Source organism: Rana temporaria, chromosome 2 (genome assembly GCF_905171775.1).
Source record: "Rana temporaria chromosome 2, aRanTem1.1, whole genome shotgun sequence".
In the NCBI taxonomy this organism is placed as follows: domain Eukaryota; kingdom Metazoa; phylum Chordata; class Amphibia; order Anura; family Ranidae; genus Rana; species Rana temporaria.
The window spans coordinates 88652534-88658533 of record NC_053490.1 but is presented as its reverse complement, the minus strand read 5'-3'; positions in this window follow the sequence as shown (position 1 = coordinate 88658533).

The following is a 6000-nucleotide window of genomic DNA, read 5'->3' as shown; positions in this document are numbered from 1 at the left end:
ACAAAAGACAGTTCCATAGCATTTTTCACTATATGTTAAAAAAAAAAACACTGAAAGAGGGAACAAAGCACCCTAGGGTTCTTGCGTAGACCCCAGGATTGTTAGGGGATCTTGACGGAAGACATTTTGCATTACGTAAGGGTAGATGACCAATCTGTGAACCACTCTCCAGTAAAATGGGGAAAATAATTATTTGATCCCCTGTTGATTTTGTAAGTTTGCCCCCTTACAAAGAAATGAAGGGTGTATCATTTTTTATCATAGGTGGATTTTAAATGACAGAGACAGAATAGCAACCAAAAATCCTGAAAAAACACATTAAACAAATGTTATAAATTGAGTTGCAGTTCAGTGAGTAAAATAAGTATTTGATCCCCAAGAAAAACATGACTTAGTACATGGTGGAGAAAACCTTAAGCAATAGAAGAAGGAAAATCACCGCTCAAGGTGGGTCTGCTATAGGGTCATACACAGGTGTAGGATTCCAAGGGTGCTGGCAGTGCACTAGGCAAGCATGGGCGTAAAATGAAGGATGGATGGCCGCACTCCAAACCAAACAGGTTGTCTTTATTTAAACGAACAGCAAAACATACCAGATCACAGCAACAGAAACAGGAGGATAACCGACGTTTCGCACTGACTTAGTGCTTATTCATGGCTGAAGACTTCTGGTATGTTTTGCTGTTCGTTTAAATAAAGACAACCTGTTTGGTTTGGAGTGCGGCCATCCATCCTTCATTTTACGCCCGTGGAGAAAACCTTGTTGACAAGCACAGAGGCAAGATGTTTCTTGTAGTTGGTGACCAGGTTTGCACAAATTTCAGGAGGGATTTTGGCCACTCTTCTTTACAGATCTTCTCTAAATCCTTAAAGCGGGAGTTCACCGATAAATGCTGTTTTTTACTCTTTTACCCTTAGTCTGATGCTCATTTAGTCTAGGGGAATCGGCTAGTTGTTTTAAAATCTGAGCATTACTTACCGTTGTAGAGGGCGATCTTCTCCGCCACTTCCGGGTATGGGTCTTCGGGAGTGGGCGTTCCTTCTTGATTGACAGTCTTCCGAAAGGCTTCTGACAGTCGCATCCATCGCGTCACGAGTAGCCGAAAGAAGCCGAACGTCGGTGCGGCTCTATACTGCGCCTGCGCACCAACGTTCGGCTACTTTCGGAAAACCGTGACGCGATGGATGCGACCGTTGGAAGCCTGTCGGAAGACTGTCAATCAAGAAGAAACGCCCAGTCCCGCAGCCCATACCCGGAAGTGGCGGAGAAGATCGCCCTCTACAACGGTAAGTACTGCTCGGATTTTAAAACAACTAGCCGATTCCCCTAGACTAAATGAGCATCCATCTAAGGGTAAAAACAGGATTTTACCGGTGAACCTCCGCTTTAAGGTTTTTTGGCTGTTGCTTTGCAACTCGAAGTTTCAGCTCCCTCCATAAATGTTCTAATGTTAATCCATAGGATTAAGGTGGCTCCTGCGCATGTGCGCAGGAGCCACCGTTTATGAAACGGGCTCTGAATGTCAGGTTAACGACTGCAAGCACTCTGAATATCTCTTAAATTGTGCAAGTTTAGGAGACATTCACAGACATTCACAGCACCTACAGGTAAGCCTTACTACAGGCATGCCTGTAGGTACAGGTGATAGAACAGACTTTACAACAACTTTAATGTGCTTATCCTTGGGTCACTCCTTTGTTGCCTTGGTGGTATGTTTTGGGTCATTGTCATGCTAAAAGACCAATCCATGACCCATCTTCAGTGTTCTGGCTGAAGGAAAAAGGTTCTCATCCAATATTTTACAGTATATGGCCCGTCCATTGGCCCCTCAAAGCTGCAATGTTGGCCTGTACTCTTTTTTTATGTATGTATTAATTAAAACATTGCATTTAAAATGTATGCATAGCCATAAATTTGTTGATGTGCTACATAATTTTTATTATTTATTTAACATTTTTATTTTACAAGTAAATGTCTACAGGGTAGATTTAGGACACCTGTGATGCATTTCAAACTGTTTCTCTCTCTTTGATGTATGCAATTAGGTATACAGGGTGTTTAAGCTTTGTTTGAAATCTAAGCTGCAACTATTCTTTTCTGTGCAATGGGGTTGATTTACTAAGTGCTCTTTCACACGGAGCAGATCCGTATTGATCCGCTCCGTTAGCCCGTTTGGCTCAGCGGGGATTCCTCCGTTAATTCCCGCTGAGCTGTCGGCGGACAGGGCGGTCCCCGCACACAGTGCAGAGACCGCCCTGTCTCTCCTCCGCTTCCCCCTATGGGGAATCGGATGAATACGGACCGTGTGTCCGTATTCATCCGATCCGTTCCGCCGGACGGAAGAAAAATAGGGTTTTCTTCCGTCAGCAAAAGCGGATCTTTGCGGACGCGGACGTTAGCGGATGCATCATCCGCTAACGTCTGCAATCCCATAGGGAACCATTACAAGTCCGTAAACGGACTTGTAATAAATGGACCATTTGTCCGTACATGTGAAAGGGCCCTATAGGCTACCAGACTGTTCACTGTGCAAGGGAAGTTGCACTTTGCAAATGAGTTTCCCTATAGCTTAATGAATGTGCTGAAGCTCTGCTGACTTCCATCATCCATTCATGAGTAATTAAAAACTCTTTTTTTTTTCTTGCACATGATTGGGAATTTTTTGCAAAGTGATATCTCACCACATTCACTAAGATCTGATGAAAATTCCCCTGCAAAATGCAACGTCCTATGCAAAGTGAACGGTCTATCTGCCATTGGAAAATCAGCCCCTATGAATTTTTATGCAATACACTATAAACTTACCATCCCCTCTGTAAAATAACATTATGTACCCGTGTTATAGAAAAAAAATACAGATTATACCTTATATGAGAGCATCTCTCGGTGCTAACGTGACTCCTCTGCTCTCTTCTCTCCCCAGCTGACAGCTATAGTGGGCGGGCAGAGAACTCCCACTAATCCCAACTGGAGAGGAGGGGAGAAGAGAGGAGAGAGAGCAGAGGAGTCACGTGAGTGCTGGAAGACACTCTGATATATATGGGTGAAAGTAAAGATGGAGTTTGGCACCATCTTAAATGCTCTTAAAGGGACATTTTTTTTATTGCATTTTAGTCTAAATATGAGATCTGAGGTCTTTTTGACCCCAGATCTCATATTTAAGAGGACCTGTAATGCTTTTCCTATTACAAGGGATGTTTACACCCAATTTCTTTTTTAAACCGTGTCAAAATAAAGAAAAGCTATAAAATACGCCAGCATATGAAAACGGCATTCAAATAACAAATGTGAGGTATTGCCGTGATCGTTGGAATGAGAGCAACAATTCTAGCCCTAGACCTCGTCTTTAACTCAAAACATGCAATCTGTAAAAAAATTAAACATCGCCTATGGGGATTTTTAAGGGTAAAAGATTGTCGCCATTCCACGAGCAGGCGCAATTTAAAAAAGTGACATGTCGGGTATCAATTTATTCGGCGTATCATTATCTTTGACAATATAAAAAAAATTGTGCTAACTTTACTGTTGTCTTATTTTTTTATTAAAAAAAAGTGAATTTTTCCCCCAAAAAAAGAGCGATTTTAAGACCGCTGTGCAAATACGGTGTGACAAAGTATTGCAACGACCGCTATTTTATTCTCTAGGGTGTTCGAAAAAAATATATAATATTTGGGGTTCTAGCATTTTCTAGCAAAAAAAATGTTTTTAATGTGTAAACACCAAGGGCCAGATCCACGAAGCGCGGCGCTTCTATCCGTCCGGCGTAGTGTATCTCTGATATACTACGCCGCCGTAATTTACAGCGTAAATTCCTGATCCTGAAAGAATTTGGCCCGTAAGTTACGGCGGCGTAGTGTAACTTTGGCGGCGTAAGGGCGCGCAATTCAAATGGATGTGATGGGGGCGTGTTTTATGTAAATACGTCTTGACCCGATGTGGGGTATCCCAGTGCGCATGCTCGAAATTAACCCGCAACAAGCCGTGACGTTACGACGTGAACGTCATTCTACGCAAAGCCCTATTCGCGAACGACTTACGCAAACGACGTAAAAAATTCAAAATTTGACACGGGAACGACGGCCATACTTAACATAGGATACGCCTCATATAGCAGGGGTACCTATACGCAGAAAAAAGCCTTAGGGAAACTACGCAAAAAAATGCGCCGGCCGGACGTACGTTCGTGGATCGCCGTATCTAGCTAATTTGCATACTCGACGCGGAATTTGACGGAAACGCCACCTAGCGGCCAGCGTAAATATGCACCTACGATTCGACGGCGTACGCCAGTCGGATCGAGCCCAGATTCAGTCGTATCTTGTTTTGTGGATACAAAACAAAGATACGAGGGAGCATTTAAAAAATTACGCGGCGTATCCATAGATACGCCGGCGTAATTCGTTTGTGGATCTGGCCCCAAATCTCAGAAAGAGGCTCGGTCCTTAAGTGGTTAAGGAAGACCTGATCTTGGACAAAGTAAAATAACAGGTTCACCTAATAGCAGGCACCACAAGGAATTTATACTTCCCTAATTTGCCAGTGGGCCTGGTCAAGAACTCTTCCATACTTCCAGGTATGGGGGCACACAGGACACTCCTCCGTGCATCCTGTAGTGCATGAGTGGTCATTGGGTAGGTCCAAGCTGTGTTAAGAGAGTGCGTATGTGTGTGGGGTGGGGGGAGTTTGGTTATGAAAACCCTGAGCAAGTTTCAGGACTGTAAAGGGTCCTTCTGGAACCCGCTATGAAATACACCTGTTGATTTGTCTAGTCCAGGCATAGTATGAGTTAACTTTCTGGCAAGTCTGATATAACAGGGATAAGAAAGCAACAGATGTTAGGTGATTGTGTTCCACCAGAATTATAAATTGGGATAAATATTAGTAACCGGTGTCCTCCTTTCATCCCATGACCTGGCATTTGACTGACATTCCTAGAATGTAATGTGGAGACACTGAACGAGACTCATGACGTGTTAGCCATATGTTCTACAGGAATCCTGCTCAGATATCTCCTGTCAAAGGATAAACAGAACATGTTCAACCTACCGTGCCTGATCTATATGGAGGACATACATTGAACAGTCATTTATCTTCTTGTTTGTTTTGCTTTGAAATCCTATTTTTGTGCAGACGCTATGTTAGTACAAATATATATATAATATGTCACGTTATGCTGTGAAGGAGACAAACAAAGGATACTTACAATAGGTGACTCCAGCTGTAACGGCCTATCAGCTGACTTTATCTCTCCTGGTGCCATTGCCAAAAACAGAACTCCAATCAAACATAAATGTAATATGCCTGAAAGGGCAGTGTATGTAGAGACTTGGCCACTAAATGTCACTCGCCAAGGCTCAGTGCTGACACTTTTTACTTAAAGTGACCCTGCACTACAGGGTCTAAACTAAAGTAAAGTTTCCCTTCTAAAGATTGTGGCAGGCACTAGTTGAATTGGTTGGTTAAAAGCATAGTACACTGTCAATTTTCTGTAACTAGGCATTAGTGTAGTTAAATTACCTGCGCTGTTTGACAAAGAGGGGAACCAAAATAACAAAGAGGCAAAGAGGGGAGAGGCAAAATACCAAGCACTAAACATAAGTGGTTACCTAAGGAATTATAAATTCCCAACAGCAAAAGCACAGTCAGGCTACGGCCATCAGTCTGCCTCTGCTCCATAAGACCCCTTTCACACTGGGGCGGGAGGTGCGCTGACGGTATAGCGGCGCTATTTTTAGTGGCACTATACCTTCGGAATTGCCGCGGAATTGTGGCGGTATAAACACACCTTGCTCCTTCGCCGCTCCAAAGATGCTGCTAGCAGGACTTTTGGAACGGTCCTGCTAGCGCACCGCTCCAGTGTGAAAGCCCTTGGGCTTTCACACTGAGACGGCAGGGCAGGAGTTTTTCAGGCAGTATTTAGGCACTATTTTTAGCGCTAAAACGCCTGAAAAACTCCTCAGTGTGAAAGGGGTCTAAGAATCTATCCAAGTGGACCAAAT